Here is a 20,642-nt window from a genome sequence, read left to right on the forward strand (position 1 = left end):
GAGCAGGGCCTGGGCCAATGGGTAGGATTCTAACAGTCATGGGAAAGAGTGAGAATCAGGTATGGAAAAGTGCCATGGATCTGAGGAATATACCATGGCTGAGCTGGAGGCTCTCTCCTGAGAAATGCCTGCAGTACAGTTTTATCTGATCATGCCACTTGGATGTGTCTCCTGGACACATCTTGATAAGCATAAAACTAGAAGATTAAATAAAGGTTGTTATCAAAGTCTCTGTTTTTTCTTTGGGGGCACATGGAAAATACCTCGTGCTCTCTATTTGTCCTGTAACCTGATGTTCTTTCAAAGTAGTTCTTATTGACAAAAAGATAGCATTCTCTTATTGACAAAAATATAGCATTCTCATGCAAATAAACTGCAGATGTAGTAGTGGTAACAGTAACAGTCATAAAAATGACATCAGTAAGACGTGGGGTAGAAGGGCTCCTTCAGGATGGAGATAAACACAACAAAAAACCCCCACCAAAAATGAACAACACAAAAGCAATCCCACCCCCCCTCCCCCCAAAAAAGAATCCCCAACCAAAAAGACAAAACTCCAAAGCCAGTCCATTTCTGTGAAGTGTTTTTGCTCTGATGACCAGTTGGAAGTCAGGAGTCTAAGGAGAATTTAGGAAGCTAAAAATTCTGTTCAGTTTGGCCACTAGCACACAGGACTTGCCTAGATCATTTGCTAGGTCACAGCCTTCTGCTGATCCAAGAACAATCCCTGCTTCAGCCTTTAGCAGAGAGGGAAGCTCAGGCAAACCCAAGCCAGTCCCAGGTGCCCTCAGAGGCAGCAGGAACACCCAGAGCTCTCTCACTGCCTCGGAGCACAGCGCTGCCTCTGGGGAGTCCTAAATGGCCCTGTGACACCAAACTCAGGAGGAGCATTTGGGACAGCTCTGCTGACACCCGCACACAATTCACTGTCCCTCAGATAAGAAACACCCCAGACGTACGTACCCAGCAGCTCCAGGTACTCCTCCTCAATCTCCTGTTCCCAGGATCTGCCTGAGCTTGAGTTCCCAGGTTTCACAGAAGGGTTTCCTCGAGGTGATGCTGCTGCGGCAGCAGGTTCAGAGCCCAGGATGTGCTGGACCTGGAGCATTTCTGGTGGGCGCTGTTCCTGTGCCTCACTCCTAACTTGGGGTCCTTCATTGCCACACATTCCCTGCAAGTCTTCGCAGGCTGCCCGGTGAGACGTCAACACTTGCACCTCAAGTCAAACAGAACAAAGCAGTCAGACACTACAGCTTGTCCCTGTCAGCCAGGAGTCATCGGCTGTGAGAAAAGGCAAAGAACAGATTGACAGCAGATACAACAGCTTGTTTCAATCCTTCATCTGGGTCACCAAGTTCCACTGTAAAAACACCTCAAGAAAAAAGGAGAGCAGGAACAGGCCAGCAGGAATCAATTTGGATGACTGCTGGCCAAAAGGCCAAAGGACAAGTTTCGCTGTCCAGGGCAGCAGCTGCGATTCAGCACACCAGGAAATGTCCTTCAGAGTGACTGTGATACACACACTACAGCAGCATGGCACTCAGAGGCATCACCCCACTCCCTGCTGCTCTGCACTGGAAAGGCAAGAAGGGCAGAAACCACCAGACTGGTGACTGCAGTGGCTGCATCCCTCTTTCACTCACTAGGTTTTGCAGAGACTGATGGAAGCGATTAAGTTTCTCTCTGATGATTTTCATTTCTTCCTCCAGCTGCTTATGCCTTGCCTTGGTCATACTGTGAGCTATCTGAAGCTCTGCATCCAGCTGTTCCTTCATGTTCTCTAACAAACAAAGGAGAGAAAATTTCATGAGTGGAGTGGCTGCCACTCTTTCATTCACCTGGTTTTGTTGATCGCCCCTCTGCTGATGGAGATTCTCCTCTTGAATTCTTCCCATGTCTTCCTTGTTCTTTCTCTTCACTGCCATGATGTCACTCTGAGCTTCGGGCAGCTCTGCTTGTGGCTCTGCCTTGATGTCCTGTACACACAAAAGCAGAGCAAGTGACTGGGAGCTGCTGTAAGGCTCAGCTTTTTTCCTCTTTTGGCCTCAAAATCACATTTATTCAGCCATTTCTTTCTGCTTCCCTCCCCACATCAGCCTCCACTGCAAACCTCCTGTCCCAGGGCTGATCTCTGCAGATTGCAAGGCTCTGTCCTTCCAGTGCCTGTGGGACTCCTGGCCTCCTCAGTCCCAGGAGCTCTGGTTTACGCCCCTCTTCCTGCCCTTCCCTCTGTCCCCTGGCCAGTCAGGCTTACCTGGCCATTCTCCTGTGGCTCTTCCACCTGCTGCCTGTGCTGCTCTTCCTGCCCTCGGGCAGGGAACAGCTCTCCCTGAGTCTGGCATGGCATCTCAGATAAGGCAGTGTGCTCCTGCTCTTTCTCTAGAAGCACCTGCACAGAAAGCAAGACAAGATGGGTTTCAACTTCCCATATGCCCTTTGTGGGTCAAGACTCAAAGGCTGCTGGGCTCACACGTTCCCAAAGCACTGTGCTGCTGCTCTCCTGGGTCGTTCTCTGCCCAAGGGGAGGCACAGATTCCAAAGTGACCCTGGCCCTACAATCAGGGGCCGTCTGGGACTGAAGCTCCAACAGCCTCTCAGCCAGCTGACAGGGAAGGGGTGGCATTTCTCAAGGGTCTGGTGAGAGCCTCCCTCTGCTTCTGCCATGTCCTGTTTGTCTCTCAGCAGTGACTGACACCCCGCCCTGTCCCACAGCCTCCATCCTGGCTCTGCAGGGGCTTCCTGGGTGAGCTCACTCCTTGTGAGAGACACTTCTGGAGTTCACCTTCTCTTCAGGCCTGCACCAGCTTTGTGACTTCCCGACATCCACATTCTTGTTAGAAAACCGGGTCATTCAGGAGATGAGGATGCGTGCAAAGATCTCTGATGGAAGCCAGAGAACCTCTATGGCCATCTCAGTATATGGAGGAGGATCAAGGTGTTTCTTCTCCCTTTTTTGTCAACTGAGAATTCTGACCAGCAGTAACAGAGTTTCTCATAAGGCCCCATTAACGAATGCACTTACACAGCCCTGGGGATGCCAGTGAAGGAAACCATGTGTCATGTAATGCATGTATGAGCAAAGTCACCAGACCCCAGCTACAGCATGGGATAGTTCCACTCCCTTAGGACATGCAAAAATTTAAAGGATAAAAAGAAGGCTTCAGGGCATAAGAAGCTGGAGAAGGAAAACAGCACTGAGGGGAAACAAACAACCATCTCTGGAGGGGGAAACATCTCTGCCTGCTCAGGATCAGTCAATGGAACTTGTCTCTACCCCTCTCCTGAAGGGATGCCTTTAGATGAGATTTGCATCTTCCACTGCTTTGGAGCAGAGCCAGGAAGATTCAAATAGATAGATAGATAGATAGATCTCACTTTTATAATCTCTCTTTACTGTACTGTGGTATTTATATTCTTTGAATGGAGAGAGATATAGTTCTCTCTCCTAGGTTTTTTTTAAGGGAAGGTAGTGAGAAAATCATAGAAGGAGAGAAAACAATTATTATCTCTACTTGCTGTTCTTGTTGTTTAGTACATGAAGAATGTGTTATAGTGATTGTTTACTGAAAGTGATTTGTTAATTGGATTTTAGTGATAATTGTTTAGCTTGATTAGCTAATTAGATAAAAGCTGTGTCGTGACTGTCTGGAGACAGTCACGAGTGTTTCTTTAGCAGCTTTTTAGTAAAGTATCTCTTTAGTATAGTTTTAAAATAGTGCTAGTGTAATATAACATAGCTTAAGAAACCATTTGTTTAACCTTCTAAATCATAGAGTCAAAGCACATTTTTCGCCACGTGGGGTTCACCCTGAATCAATTCTGTCCATTCTGTTGCTACACACATCAGGACTCGGTAGCAGTGCCCTGATCAGCAGCCATCCTGAACTTGCTCTCCTGTTGCTTCAGTAACCCTCACTGTTGGGGAATCTGGAGTGTGTGGGTCCTTATGGAATGCAACCAGACCCAGAGCATTGCACTGGGAACTGCACTCTTTGTGCATCTGTGCTCGGGCAAGTTCTTCTCTTGCCCTTGACCACACTGATGGTGCTGAAGTGGCTGGAGTCAGAAATGCAGCCCAGCCCCTCCCAGCTCCTCTAAACTCCGAGGGCCATCTGGAATGCAAGGGCATTGATTTCCTGCTCAATTCCCAAACACAACACACACTGATGCCCTGGGCTGCCAAAAGACACAGGAGCCGTTAACTTGAAAATGATGGGCAAGCCCTACTGGCTGGTCTGGCACCAGAACAGCTTGTTCTGCACCAACATCCCTGCCCCAAACTATGTGTTCTTGTGCAAAAATACTGCATTATCCAGAACTGCCTCCTTGAAAACTAAAATTCTAGCAGAATTTCTGCCAGTGCTGGAAAAGAGCAGGAAAGATGGAGAAAAATCTCCCTTGCTCCCTGGAGAAGGAAAAATTACACAAGGCTTCTCCTTCTAGCAAACAAACAAATTAACAAAATATGAAAGTGTTACCTACTCCAGTGTCTAAAGCACTTGGATGCTGTGAAGGGATGTTTGGCAGGGAAGCAGCCCTTGTGCTGAGCATTGGCTCTATGGATCTAAGGCAGGGATCTATGGCAGTCTGCCTGAAGGTCCCTCAGGAGCCCCCATTGTCCAGGCTAAAGCTCCCTCAGCACCTCCTCACTGGCCCTGTGCTGCACCCCCTTGCCCAGCTCCCCTGTCCTTCTGTGCACTCGCTGCAGCCCCTCCATGACTTTCTGCTTCCCAGGGCCCACAGCTGCACACAGCACTCCAGCTGTGGCCGCAGCGCTGCCCAGCACAGGCCACGCTCCCTGCCCTGCTCCTGCTGCCCCACTGCTGCTGGCACAGCCACCGTGCCCTTGGCCTTCTTGGCCCCCTGGCCCCACGCTGCCTCATCTTCAGCTGCTCACGGCCGCCAGCCCTGCGTCCTTTGGGCCCACGCAGCTCCCCAGCCACAAAGGTGCCCATTGCACTTCAGATACTGCAGGCACCATTGCAAGATGGCCTTCCTTTTCTACCACCTCATGTTCCAAGTAGATACCATAAAGTTTGATAGGAATAGGATTTTAAGTCACTCTGTTTAAATTAAAATGATCTAATTCAACTGTACAGGAAATTGCTCTTAATTAAATTTTCCCTATCTGCCATCAGCAATCATCGTTCTCTTTTCAAAACTAGGTTTTTAGTTCTTCAAACTCTGAGAAGGAAATTTAAAAATGTCTATCTCTGCCTTTATTATTTTTGTTACAGGCATGAATATGGATTTTCTTTTGGCCTTCCTAGCTGGCCCTGTACAGTCTATTGCTACTGGCCAAGCTCACATCTTCCTCTACAATTCTTAAACACCAGGAACATGAAATGTTCCTTTCTCACTCACCTCAGGATCAGCACCTCTGAATACACGGATCATGTGATCTGGAGCGGGCAAGGGAAAATGAACAAGTGCTGTGAGAAAACTGCCTGCGCTGCTGAATCCCACAGAAAAGTAGAAGTCAGCTCAAACAGAGAGTATTTTTCTTTATCAACATCCCTCCACGTGACATAGTTCTTTCACACAGCCAGCAAGAGATCAGGACAATAATCTTGGTTGTGCCTACACTTTGGCCTGTCTAGTCAGTAAATGAATACAAACATGATCAAGAAAATGCAAATTGTTCTTCAACACTCAATGCTTCTGTTCTGTCCAACAGATAAAGCAGCTTTTGTTCTCTTGTCTTTCAGGTACTTTTTTCAAAAAAGAAGTTGCATGCACTTATTCCCATTAAGTTGCTGAAAACAGTCACCCAGAAAAGCTTGCCCCAAATCCCCCTGAGCTGTGCCAGTTCTATTGTGAGACAGCACAGCAGCAGCTCCAGGCTCAGGAGCAGACACTCACTGCTTTGGCGGTTGCACTTCACTGCAAAGGGAATCTCTCTTTTAGCACTCAGTCAAGGGTCAAAACGGACAGTCAAATCCTTTCATTACAAAATTTAGAATAAAAGAAGCTTTCCCTGAGTTCTGGGGAGAATTACAAAGTCTTTAGAAGGCCTTCTGAGAAGGCTCCCAGGCTGCATTTTGGAAGTTGTCCTGCCTGTCCCAGCAAGCTGAGGAAATGACAGACTCTGCTGCCACAGACTCCCGTGGAGGGAACGGAAGCCCTGCAGGTTCCCCTGCAAATGCTGCCCCTGTGGCTACAGACACCCCCTTTTAGCTGAACCTCTTGACAGGAGCTTTACCAAACCAGAGGCATCCTAATGTTCTTTCTCTTTCAAAATCAACTCAGCCACTAAGAAAGAGCAAGAAGACATGCAAAAGCCAGGTTAGGTTACACCCTAGCCTAAATAGAGTTGAAACCTCTACTTACTTGCCAGGCTGGTAATGAAGTAGGCGGAATAAACAGTGCCATACATGGTGCAAACTGCAGCAGCAAGTTGCTCAATCATTGTAGCACTGTGCTTCAAGTTTACTCCAACCAAGACTCCTGTCAGAGTGCAGCTACACACGGACAAATGCCACAATCAGGAGGATGCTCCTGATCTGAGCAACCCCTAGGACTGCTCTGGCACTGAGGCCTTCCGTGCACCAAGGCAACCTTCTGATGTCACCACGACGATGGGGCAACCATGCCCTGATATCACAAAGCAAAGTATGACAAAGCAAAGCATCACAAAGCATATTAGTCTGTGAATTTATGCAAAGCAATAACCAGCCTTTCCTACAGCAAACACAAAATGGCCTCGGAAGTTCTCCTCTGACACAAAGCAGCACAAACTCCCTCCATGGGCCAAACCCTGTTGTTCAGGGATCCAAGAGGAACTCCAAGAGTGCCCCAAGCACCTACAGCCTGTACCCCAGCTGAGCCCTCAGATGGGACACAAGCAAAGGAAACCAGACCAAGAAAATGGCCCAAAGCATTGTACAGAACCAGGAGAGAAAGCACTATTGGCATAGCAGCTGAAGAAATTCCTAACAAATCACCCCATATATCTGCATGTTTATAGGATGTTCCCACGGCTGCTGTGTATGTACATCTCTTCCTCTGCTCTTTCTTCCCCTTTGGCAGCAGTCGAACTGGCAGCATCTGCCCGCCAGGAGCAGCTGCTCCAAGCTGGGAACGCCACTGGCGGTGCTGATTTCCAGAGGGTTCTGTGTGCCAGGGGAAGCCAAGGCAGGAGCGGGTTGAACGGTGCTGGCGCTGCTGCTGCTCTGTGCCAGAGAGCCCCGGCTGGGCAGGGCACGGTGCCCACTGCGCTGCGGGCTCCTTCTCCTGCCACAGCTGGGCACACCTGGCAACAAGGCATGACAACTTGTGGGCAAGCCAAGGCGTTTCTGGGGCTGCACTGCTCTGCACACACCCAGCACACCTGCAGCACAGAACTTTAACCCTCAAACAGGTAAACCAAAGGGAAACAGCTGGAAAAGATTTCATTTCAACCAATCTTACCTGCTCAACAGAAATCTTCAAAATGAAAGTTACCAAGCAGGGCCCGATCCACACTGCCAGCTCAGTGTGAGAAAAGAGGCATTACTTTATTTCAGTGCTGGGTGTGTGAGGAATCCCTACCCTGAAACATGCACACCCACGTGTTAGTGTCCATAGAACTAAGACATTACTTTCATTACTTTTATTCATTACTTTGCTCAAACTCGCAAGCTAAACATTCTCACAAAGTATTTGACATGTTTAAATCACTTCCCCACAATTACTGACATTTAGAGTAGGGGTCTCTTGAGGGTCTCTGCTGGTCATGTGGTGAACATCCCATTCCTCAAATTCTCCTTTAATGGTTAGGAGCCTTCTTCTCCTTGAATGCATTGCAGCTACCTCCTCAGTAGGCCCACTGTCTTTATTCTCAAGGCTAAGACATCCACTTGCACACATTACCCTGTGTGCTGTGAGGGAAGGTACGACTAAGCACTGCCTGGTAAAGCTTAACAAATTCACAATTTGTTGCAGGTCAACACTTCCCCAACGTCTCTCATTCCTTCTCTGGGAACCAAACACAAGCATTTTGTGATCACTGAGCCCAAGGCCGCCTCCAACCCTCCTGTCACCCAGCAGCCCTTCTCTCCTCACAAACAGCAGGCCCAGCAGTGCCTTCCCTCACTGCCTCAGTCACCAGCTGTGTCAGGAGTTCTCTGTCACACACTCCAGGAACATCCTGGACTGTTTGCTCTCCGCTGCACTCTGTTGCCAGCAGACATCCCCACCCTGTTCCATGCCCCTTGCAGAACCCTGCACCTGCTGTCCATGGGCACCTGGCAAGGGGAGGCACTCACGGCAGAGATGCACCAGCTGCCCTGGGCAGGAACCAAAACCCTCTGGCGGCACAGCTGCTGGCCTGGGTCTGGCACAGCTCTGCACGCCCCACTCCTCACGGGCTCTGGGCTGGAAATGCAATTGCACTTTCTGCCTCATGGAGAAATACCAGGGCTGCACAAACAACGACCAGCAGGCCACATCCCAAAGGCACTGCAGCATGGATTGAGAAGGAAGAAGACCCTTCCCCAATTCCTAACCATACTAAAACCACAATAATGGGGACTTTTAATCTTCTGAATGTAGAGCTGATTGACAGGGTGACAAGGGAATCTTCCAACAGAGTTGAAGTTTGGTACAGTTTTTATTCTGAGTCCTACTCAGACTGTTGATTTGAAAATTTATTTAAAAATATTTTTTAAAAGGCTGTGCAGTCATATGGTTTTGTTCTAATACCAAAATGGCTAGATGAAATGTACTGGCATTTTAATTGCATCCAAACTGATCCGTCTGTAAAAGCTTTCCTGCAGAATAGCCACTAAACAAGAAATGAAAATCTGTGGACTGTTGACTTTGCAAATTTCTACTAAACTTATCAGACAATGAGGCATTTTTAGGTAGATCCTAGAGCAAATTAATTCCTATGGATAACTTGTATTGGATTAACCTGTTGATTTCGAATTAAAACTGCCAGCATGTACTAAGTGGAAATCTGAATACTCACTTCTATGAGCTCTGAATTATTAGATGGTCATTGTTCGCCATATTAACAAAAATTACCATTCTGGCTATTTTGTTTACTTACAGTCAGCTCTTCAACACTCTTTGTAACATCAGAAAGAGAGTTTGTAGCAATGTGAACCATGGGTTGGTGGAGCATTGCAGAAGGCTCCTATGCCAGCACTAAATGTTCACATTTACCATGGCATCACTTCTTGCCTTTAATTCCAAGCTACAGCTCAGTTCCTGCAGTACAGATTCACACTTGTAGTCTGTATTTGCAGCTGGTTCTTACTTCCCTGTCCAGACAAAAATCATGCTGAGATCTCAAATCAAAATAAAACAAGGAGAGAGTCAGGTTCTGGATAGGTATAGCAAGAACTAAGAGATTTTTTTGCAAATATGTTGAAAAGCAGTTTATAAATGCTGCAAAAACAGCAGATTAAAGACTTGCACTCTAACTTGCAAGCTGAGGTTTGCCTGTTCTTTCTGGACTGATTTCTTGGGGCCAGACACTGAACCTAATCAGTAAGAAAATCAAAACCACAGGAGTAGTTTGGAGAGTATTGTAAATGATTCTGTCATGATGCTTTTTGCCTAAAAGTTCTGGCCATCATCTGATTGGAGTAATTAGAGGAGATCGAAGCCATCACACTGTGCCTGTGCACACAATTCCTTCTCAGGAGTAATCCATGAAGCAACGCTGACAAACCCACACCAGCAGCTGCTGCCACACAGCCATGAAGCAGAGAATTTGTATTTCTGCTACATTTGAACAGCTGAAGATGCCTCTGCTGAGCTAATTTTAGTGACTGCTCACCACAGATGAGACCTTGTGGTCAGTCTCCAACAAGTCAGGGCAGTTAATATTCTGCCTAAATGAAGTAAGTCTAGCAATACATAGACCATGGGGCCTGAGGAAAGCCAGCAGCTGTGGGAGATTTAATTTGTTTCTGTATCTTTCTTTTTACTAATTTATTGCAGTCAATTTTTAAAGAATGGAAACTTTTGGCATACCATTGGCTGGAAGGTTGGTCAGTCTTCCATTCATGACTCCTCTGAAAGCATCACCCCAGTGTTTTTATCAGTAGCTCTTCCATCATCATGGCTCACACAGCATTTCCTGCAGCTCTTGCTGGAGTCAGGGAAAGGCACCAGGAGAGGGGGGAGAAAGCTGTGTGCAGAGATTGTGTCAGCTAAAGAGACATTTGTTTCCCCTGATTTGGCTGAATGGCTGCAGGAACCTTGCTGGCCCTGCTGGCGGGGTGGCCTTTTGCAGGGCTGGGCAGAGTCTGGGGCCCAGGATCCCTCCTCTTGGTGGGACACCAGGGTGAGCAGCCCCTGTCCCAGGCAGGAGCAGGGGTTCTGTGGCTCTGCCCTGGGCACAGGGACCTGCCACTGCCATGAGCTCCTGCCGCGGCTCCTCTGGGGCAGCTCCTGCTCTGCAGTGATGATGGGCGCAGCTGGGGGTGGCTGCAATGGAGGGTGGCTTCCAGTGGGCTCTGCTGGTCTGCCACACTGGAGCCAGCAGAGCTGCTGGAAGGAGTCTCCTCTTGTGAGCTGCTGGAGCTGGAGCTGGCACTGGCCACAGCGCCGCTGTGTTCATCCCTGACAGGACCAGAGCACAGCAGCCTCTGGGCCTCCTTGCTGCACGATGGCAGTGAGGAGACCATGGACCAGAGGTTCAGTATGTGTGACTCAGTTTCCTCATAAACTGTGCTGAGAAAACCCTGCATCCCTCCTGCCAGATCTAAGACACTCCAAGAAATCTGTTGGCACATTGGGAACTCAGAATTGTTTGCATTTTGAACAATTGTCTTATGAGTGCTTTTGATTGTTTTTGTCATTTTGTGTTGATTCAGTTGATCCTTCAGAGAAGCTTTCCTAATAATATAATACATGGGGAATTGTGGAGACCCTGGCGGGGGGGGGGGGGGGCATTCCCTGGTCAAGGGAGACACAAGAAGTTTCCCTCAAAAAGCTGTTAGACCCCACTGGCTACTTCCCCTGTTCCTGTGTCTGTTCCTGTGTTCCTGAGCCACACCTTCCCTATTCCTGATCGGCCCCCTTATCTTTGTACTGCCCTGAGATCAGGGTCAGCCCCCAGGCCCCTGTGGAGACAAAGTGAGACCCTCTGTGTGTGGGTGCTGGGACCTGAACATCTCCCTGCACAGCTGAATAAAACATCTGTGGAGATTAAGCAAAGGTCCTTTTTGCTTCTTTACCCTGGACTATGCTAGCAGCAATTCAGACTGCTACAGAGGAGAAGCTGCAGTACTGGCACCAAGATTTTGGCAACTTGACCATAGGCACAGAGGGCGTGCAGGATGCTGCTCTATGAATTCCTTAACCAGCCATCTCTGGTGCTGGCATATTCCCTGCAGCTTCTGGTGCAGCCAGGACCACCTTTGGTCCAGCAGATGACATTGTTATTTGAAAAATTCGGCCCACTCCTTGGGCAGGAGGCCATGCACAGGCTCTGGTCCTGCAGCCCCTGCTCAGCTGGGGACAGTGTTCCCTGTGGGGAAGATGGAGCAGCCATCACAGGGTCTGGGGGGCTCCTTTCAGCAAGGTGGCCAGGCTCTCTCCCTGCTGGACTCTAGCAATTGTTTGGGGGAGCCGATGGCACATTGTATGTAGTCCTGTTCATCCTACTCAGAAAACCTGACAGCTTCTATCATTCTTCTGCAGAGTGGGCATGCTGGATTTCTCTTTGCCCACTGCAGGATGCAGCCCAGGCAGAACTGGTGGTGACAGGGCAGAGAAAAATTCACATCCTTCTTAGTGACCTGGCAGATGGGGCAGCTCCATTCTGTCCCCATGGCCATGTCTGTCTGTCCCAGCAGCAGGGAAGAGCTGAGGACCATGAGCTGCTCTCATTTGCAATCTTGCTTGGCCAGAGCCCAAGCTCAAGCCAGAGTGGTCCAGGCTCTGTCAGTGCCCAAATAGAAGCAGGAAGGGATGTTGTATCACAATCCATTCCTTGGTGAAGGAGGTCCATAGCAGCCTCAAGAGGCACCTCAGACACTCAACAGTCAAGGCAGTAACATATGGACAGGACACAGATGGCAGTTCATGGCTGGGAGAGCATTCGTAGACATATCCAAGGACAAATTTCCCAGGAACTCTCCACAGCTCTGGGATCTGCCCATCAGCTCTGTCAGAAGCTTCAGCAGAACAACCAAAGTCCTAAAAAGCAGCTCCCAGACACTTTTCCTACCATCCTGCCTGAGCAGCCAGGTTGCTTGCTGCAAAACACTCTTTTTCTCCTCTTCCCCAATGCCCTGTGGACACTTGCAGCCAAAATAAAAAGCTCCTGGCCCTCTGTGTGATGTGATAATACAGTTTTTATATTTCCATGCTGGGATGAAAGAAAGCTGTGCTGTGGGTCAGGAGAGGCCAGGACCCACTTGGCCTTCCTGCAGGCTGAGGTGGTGCCAGCAGACATCCTGCTGCATTTTTGGGGAATGTGTGAGGAGAATGGAGGGGGTGACAGAGAGGCCGAGATCATAGAGTGGAAACTCAGCTCCAGAGTGGCAGTGCAGACTCTCCCTGCTGAATGCCTGCTGGGGCTGGCAAAGAAGGAAAATGCCCCAATAACAGCCTGGTGGCACTGTGTCTCAGGGACAGGTACAGGGAGGTGACAACAAACAGCAGCATGGCCCGGTCTCACAGCTCCTAGGAAGCAGTGACAGAGGGGCCTCATGTGCCAGAGATTTCAGAAAGGCTGTCTTCTCAAATGGCCACTCTGAAACCCCTCTCTTTGCCTCTTGGGTTTGTGAATGCTTTTGACAGCCACAGCATCCTGGGGCAACGCATTCCACGATTTCATTAAGCACTCCTTGAAAAGCACCTCCCATTGTTCAACTGAGCTGCCAGCCTGGTCATTTCAGAGGGTGCTGCCTTGGTGGAGAGAAAAATCAATCGTCTGCCTTCCAGGGAGCTGAAGGAGAAGGGACTCTTCACCATCCAACACCTGGCTGGGTCCCATTCAGAGGTCCTGCTTTGTAGACTTGGTGAGGTTTGCTTGGCAGTTACCAGTGTGGTAAATAGGTATGATTCGTGCTGATAAAAATTGAAACAGCAATCAATATTGATACAGTAACTAATATCTGGAAATAATAAAATAAGTTAAAAATAGTAATGCCAAAGAAGAGAGGGAAAGGAGCGGCTCCACCCCCCTTTTCCCAGCAGATGTTCTCAAGGACCACAGGAAAGAAACTGAAGATACAGTTGCTAAAAATGACCAAGAACCTGGTTGGGTCCAAGAAAATGTTAATTATAAGGGACTTATTGCTTTGATATGTAGATGTAGTGATACGTTAGTCTTGGCTTACATTGTAGTGGCTTGGTGCGCATGTGTAACCCAAAGGTGAATTAAAAGACTACAGGGCCTTCATCAGTGACGACCCCCAAAGAGTTGTGCGACCACCAGACGCAGTGGTGGCGCAAGCGTGGTAAAGGTGATAATGAAGGCGGAGAAAGAAAAGTGACGAACCGAAAATAGGAGGAGATGGCATTGACACATGGCATATAAGGGGTGATTTTCACTTGGCAAGCTTGTACGTGAAGTGGCAAGGGTCATTGAACCCTGCACTCCATACCCCGCGATATCTCTTGCTTATGCGCTATTATTGAAACCAAATTATCCCTTCTTTTAATCAAATTATATTGTATCCAATTTTATATTTTTCATCTTAATTATTTCATTAAAATTGTTACTACTTTAAATATTGTTTAGGTCTTTTTAATGATGGGATAATTGGGCAAACATAACACCAGCGAGGTGAGAACATTGTTCTGAATTGTCCCCCATACTTCATACACAGTGTGTAGAGTAGGTATGTGCTTGTTCATCTCCATGTGTGCTCAGGGTCAGCCTTCATTTCTGGTTTAGACCTGAGATTTCCAATGTCTGTCAGCTATCTGTAGGATCTGTGGGTACATGCAGCTGTATTTACTGGCAGGTCGGGCATCTGACTCTCATCTTTGAGTGTGGTGCCTTTATAATGCAATGTGCAAATGAAAAACTGAGACACTAATGATGTTATTTGCCAGAGTCCCAGTCTCTGTCCAAGCTGTAATTCAACACTGCAAATTATTCTGTAGACCTGAGCCTGTGTTTTCTGTTTCCTGGCTGAGTGCTTCAGCTGCTGGTGTTGGTTTTTTGAACAGGAGCACCTGACTCTTTTATCTTTATCACTTGTGCCTTTATGATTTGAAAGCAGCCCTTGCTTTAATTTTTTTGTAAAAGGGCCTAAAATCAAAGCTGTGGACATTTTAGAAGGGTTAAGTAGAACACTGAATGAAATTTTTATTTTAGGCCTGCAGTGAGAAGGTCTCAGGCCAGAAATTGGTGCCTTTCTGTGCTTGTGCTCTCCTGCTCTTCCTGTACTTGTATGTTCCTCTGGACACAGTGGGATGTGTTGTCATTTCCTGGGACTTCTGTTGAAGGCAACTGGTTTTCTTTCCAAGGTGATTCTTATGTTTCCCCTCATGGCTTCCCCAGGTGACCAACCTCCGTTCCAAGGTGTCCTGCTCTGCCATTGTCACTCTGGGAGAGCTCTCTGTGACCTTGAAGAAGGACATGGACTCTGAGGTGGATGAGGTTGCTCGGCTCCTTCTCCAGATGGTGTCCAACTCCCCAGAATTTGTTCAGAAAGCAGCCAGTCAGAGCCTGGGGATCATGGTGGAGAATGTGACTCCTGCACGAGCAGTGACTGCTCTCATGGACATGGGAGCCAAGTAGGTTCCTTTTCTTTTAGTGATATTCTTCACCTTTGTGTGTGTGTGAAGGAGAAGGGATGAGACAGAGAATGGGAATGGTGGGAGGGAAGGGTCCTGTATCCTGCATCTTCTGTGAACTCAGTGACTTGATTCTCCAACCAACCTCACTTCTTTCTTCTTGTCACCTATTTCTGCCCTCCTGCAGCCCATTAGTTCTCAGAATCACAGAAGTGTAGAATATGGGGAGTTGGATGGGCCCATCAGGACCATCAAGTCCAGCTCCTGGCCTTGCCCAGAACAGCCCAAGGGTCACACCAAGTGCCTGAGATTGTTGTCCAAATGCTCCTTCAACCCTGTCGGGCTTGGTGCTGTGACCACTGCCCTGGGGAGCCTGTTCCAGTGCCCAGCCACCCTCTGGGTGAAAAACCCTTTTTCCTGATGTCCAAACTAAAGCTCCTCTGACTCAGCTTCCTGCTGCTTCCTGGAGTTCTCCCAGTCTGTCAGATTTTCCTAGATGTGGTGATCAGTGGGGAAGGGAAAGTGCATGCAAAGGCCAAGGATAGAGCCTTGTGCTTTTGTGGGCAGAGGGACAATTGCAATTGCAGCTGTGAGCAGTGTTTGGTATTTCACAGCTCTAACCAGAGAGGCCCTGGGAAAACCATGTCTCCTCATGATGCCATTACCTTAAGAAATGAAGAGGGTCCTTGCTGGGGCGTGGAGCACGTGGGGGACAATCTGCTGGGTGTGGCACAGCCTGCACTGCAGGTGCAGCTCCTGCTAAAGGAGTCTTGTATGACTGTCCTGGCCTTAGAGCTCTACTTTCTATTCAAAGTGATGTTTCATGTTAGCCTTGGGATGATGAATCACTTTACAGGCACCTTCACAGACTGACTGCCATGGGACAGTTGGAGCAAATGCTGCCTTAAATGTTGGTGCTGGGCCTGCTAGTTCCCAAGAGACGCTCTCTAGAGCAGGACAGCCTGGCTAAACTGCCTGCCACCCTTTCCTCAGCTTTGGAATAGGGTAAAACATTCAGATGGATCCATTGCCAAGCCTCACAGAAGAAACAGGCTGCATTGCTGGATATTCTGCAACTTCACGGCCCACAACGTGTTTTCCCTGCATTTGTTGTTTTCCAAAGGTCTGCAGATTTGGGGATAAATGGCTGGAAAGAGCCTCAATCCTGCTGCAGCTCTGTGTAGTGAGTGACCTCTGATGGGTCAGCATCAATTGCCCTTAATTTCTAAATTATTCATGTGTCATCTATTTCTTTAATCTTTCTCAGAGTAAATACCGTGAAAGAAATTGAGTATCAGACAGTGCAGGGAGACTGAATTCTCCCTCTTCCGTGCAGGCAGGCCTTGTGTACAATGCTACCTTTGTGTTTCCCTGAGGCCAGAACCTTGTGCAGGTGCCTGAAGGTGCAGGGAGAGCCCAGGCTCCTTCCCCCAGCAAGGGCAGGGAGCAGCTCTGGCCAAGGCCGGCACTGCTGCTGCTCCTTGTCCCTGTGCCCAGGGTTTGCTCTCTCCTCCCCAGCAGCCGCCCCGCCCCAGTGCGCGAGTGTGCGGCCCAACTCCTCCTGTCCCTGATGGAGAGAATTGGAGTCACCCAGCTCGCAGGCACAGCCAGGGCTGAGAGGCTGCCACACGTGGCAGGGAAGCTTGCTCAGGACTGCCGCAAGGACACAAGGTAATGATCCGCATTTCACCTCCCAAAACAGGAAAACCGCTTTGTGTCTGGCTGTAAAGGTGAAACCATAGAAGAGTGGAAACTAAAGAGAATATGAAGTTACCTCACGGTGTGAATAAGGGTCATAGAATCATGGAATATGCTGAGTTGGAAGGGGCCCATCAGGGTCATAGAGTCCATCTCCTGGCCATGGGCAGTGACTCCAAGAGTCACTCCATGTGCTTGAGAGCATTGTCCAAACTCTTCTTGAGCTCTGTCAGCCTTGGCACTGTGACCACTGCTCTGGGCTGCCTGGGCAAATGGCTGTACTGGGAAACCTGAGGTTGGCCAGCAAAAAGGAGCATTGCCACCTTTTTGCTGTGGCTTGAAGGATTCTTTACTGAGATCAAAAGAGCTCAGATCAGCCAGTCCAACACTTTTGTTTGGCCTCAGGTGCAAAGCCAAAATGTTGGCTAATGTTCATCACTGAAGCATCCCAAACATCCATTTCTCATTAGCTTCAGACTATCCTAGAAATATTTCAGGCGTCTTTAGCCAACATATTCAGTCTTTCTAAATCTGTTCTGCAGATTTCTAGAATGCTGTTATCTGTGGCTCAGTGAGCTCCACGTTTCTTCTTGAAGAAAACTGTGGTTTCCTTGTAGCAAAATCCACCCCAACCACCAAAATCCCCTTCCTTTGGTGATGAAATTCCCATGAATCGCTGCCAAGAGCAACTAGCAGAGCAACTAGCTGTCCCTGTGCATACCCATAGTATAGAATTATCAAGAGGATGCATGAGGTGCTTTGTCCTGGCTTCCCTGCCAGTTAAAGAAAGGCAAATTATTGTGCAATGGCAGCAAGACACTGCTAATAGGCTCTGACAACAAAGCAGATGTGTTTTGCTTGTTCCCTGGGATCCTTTGATGCCACAGAAGCACACCCCCAGTTTCAGAGTGAAATGCTATTTTTCTGTTGCCCCATATTCTCCTCTTGCCTCTTGTGTTCAGCTGACAGCACTGTGCAGTGTCAAGTGAGGTAAATCTCCCTCTTTGCTGAGTAGGTAATGCCTTCTCGTGCAGGGATTGCACCTGATGAGTTTAAGGCATCAGCCTCTTCTGTTAACACTCTTCCTTTGTTTGTTCACTTTTCTTTTGCTTCTTTCCTTCCTTCCTGCCTTCCTTCCTTAGGCATTATGGACAGGAGATGGTGAAGATGTTGCTCAATCATCAACAATTTAAAATGCTTTTGGAACAATCTCTTTTCCCCCATGACCTGGAAGATATTCTGACAAGAACTCAGAAGAAAGTAAGTGCTTGGCAGGAGAAATGTCTCCTTTGTGCAAGTATTGCCTCTGCTAATATGAAATCAAAGATACCCAATCTGTCTTTAGCTCTATCCTGTTCTGCTGAATCATTTTGCTCCTGGGAATGAGCTGTTAATCCTCAGCCTGTTCATCTGCAGACCACAAAGGAACTGATATTATTAGGGAAAAGTGGGGTTTTGAATATTTTCAATATCGGTCACAAAGAGGAAAGGGAAAGAGGAGAAAATGGGTTTACATTTAAGTGTAAGCCCCCACCATGCTCTCCCTACTCTGCCCCCTCTAAAGCAATTAAGTGAGAATTGTGCTTCTGAAGATACAAGAGTCTTTGCAAAGGACACTGGAAGTAGTAGTGCCAAGAAAATTCCCAAATTTACAAAAGATGTCCAGGTCAATCCTAGTTACTACAATGACTGACTGTCTGTCTTTTGGGAATACTGCCCTGCTGTCCAGCCCTGTGGAGTTGGAAGAAGCTTGGTGAATTCAGCAGCATCGAGCGAAAAATCCTTTGTTTGTTTGGGGCAGGATTTTATATTTTTTTAAATCGACATTAAAGAAGGGAGCCTGCCTTTGTGCAGGCACAGGGAGAGTGAGTGTTGAACCAAATCGACTTCCAACACAACGGGCCAACCCCCAAAAGAGTCCAATTTTTTCTGTTGATTCCTTTACAAACACTTGTTGCCTACCAGTTTGCATTATTCCCATTTATGCTCAAGACTAAGGAATTTGGGATTTTAGACTGCTGCTCAGTGTGGTAGCACCCATAACCTGCCTTGGGCTATTGAAAACAAAGAGTTGGCATCACTGAATCTCTGGTCTGTTTCCATCTGTAAGTTAGGAAATGTTTCCCTAAGCCTTGGTAGCAGTGATCCTGGTTCTAACTTGTGCTTTAAACAGGGAATTTCCTGTTTTATATTCTAAAGATTGATGAGGTTTCTCTATGTCTTTGTAGGGGATGGAAAACCAGAAGGGTGAAGGCCCATCTGTCAAGGAGCCGGTGAAGGAGAGGAACGATGGCTCAAAGAAGCCCCAGGCCACATTGTCTGCTAGCAAACAGCACTGAGCACTTTTGTCAGATGTGACAAAGCACATGGCAAGCTTTACATGTCTCTTCCTCAGGAAAAACTTTCTGGCAGAGATGACCAGTGCCACAGATTGTTTCCTTTCCCCACTCTAGATATGCTCTAGGATAAAAAATGTCTACTTCTGCATTGTGCTGAACACAACTTCTCTGGAGGGGTTTCCACAAAAATGGAGAGACAAAAAGACACCCATTGTGACCTGTGTGCCCTGGCAGCCATCTGAAGATAGATCAGATGCATCTCATCCTTGGTTTTCCTGAGTGAGCACTGGTGAGAATGTCACTTGCAGATTGTCTGCCATAACGATTAACATGAAGTCCACGTTGTTCTTCAGAGCCTCATGATTTTCCAGCTTGAAATCACATGATTAGGGAAGCTGCTCAAGATGTTTTGATCACAATTAACTGAAGGTATTGTCTGTGGCTGCAGCTCTCTCCATAGAGAGCAGCAGGCACAACTTTGCCAGGCATTGTCCTGGGGAAGGATGTTAGAAGATCAGAGAAAATAATGAGAAACAATTCTTATCTTCACTTGCTGCACCTGTTGTTGTGAACATGTGGAATGTGGTATGGAGATTTGTTTACAAAAGGGTAATTTCTTAATTGGCCACTGGTGATGGTGTTTTGGATTCAATTGACCAATCTGGTCTGTGTGTATCAGACTGTCTGTAAGGGTGATGAGTTTCAGTATAGTATAGTATAGTATAGTATAGTATAGTATAGTATAGTACAGTATAATAAAGTGATTGATCAGCCTTCTGGAATCACGGAGTCAATGCTAATTATTTCCTCGACAGGGATGCCATGCTGCGATAATTAACACCACCAGGTCCTCATTTGGTTTTATTTTCCAGGGTGAAATCTCCCTCTGATGGACACCTCCTACCCTGTGCACAAGCTCAGGTCACGTCACCTCCAGCTGTGGAAGAAACGGAGCTGCTCCAGAAGCTTTACCATCTCCTGGAAGCCAAGGGGTTTCAGACAAGGATGGAAGGAGTGGAACTCCTCCTAGACCTGTGCAAAACCAGCCCCCAGCTCATCTCCACTAACATTGCCCAAGTATGTAGGGTATCTTCACTGCTCCTTTCCTTTAGCTCCTTTCCTGAGCCTGTAGCAGCAAAGTTAATTCAGTGTGTCTTGGCACTCTGTCCGGGCTGTTTGGGACACTCTGGTCCCTCTTACCCAGAAAAAATTTAATTCAGGTCCAGGCTTCAGGACAAGTTGTTTCAGTCCCGCTGTATTTGTCTGGCGGGTGCCTATTGATGCTGTTCATCAGATGATGGCAGAATTTTCTGCTGGTGTAACTGCTGCTCTCTCCTACTCCCAGCTGGGTGAAGTGAAAGGAAACCAGCCCCTGAAAGCATGGCAATTGTTCTCTAGACCAAAAATGGGTTTGCATAGGGAAGAGAAGTATCAGGCTGGGTTGGTTTAAACCCAGTTGCTTTTTTTAAGAACACTTCTATATACTCCATCTTGTCTTACACAGGCACAGCTCTGGCTACTCATTTCCCTCCTTGTTCCTATTCCTCTTGGTAAAGACAGTGCTCTCCCTTCTTGGGGGTCTGTTTTTCTCTTTGGAAAAGGAGGAAAACAGCTAAGGGCTCATCTCTGCCTTCTCCTCCCAGTAGCTGCTTTTTCCCTTTTTCCAGGAAAAGGTGCCTGATAATGAGGCTGTCAAGGGACTGAACCTGCTCTAATGAGAGCTGTACAGCACATCACATTTCAGAAGTCTACTTGTTACTTAGAGAAATGGTCCGGATCCTGGAAGAGTTGATCATAGCCCTGCACTGCTCCAGACACTGGCTCTGAGACAAACAAAAGAAAACTTAGATCTCCTCCAGCCATAGTTTTGGCAAAATCATAATTGCCCTCAGTACTTGAGGCAACTGTATAGAA

This window comes from Melozone crissalis, unplaced genomic scaffold, assembly GCF_028551555.1.
Source record: "Melozone crissalis strain CALT ecotype California unplaced genomic scaffold, PUWL_Pcris_2 ptg000046l_1, whole genome shotgun sequence".
NCBI lineage: Eukaryota > Metazoa > Chordata > Aves > Passeriformes > Passerellidae > Melozone > Melozone crissalis.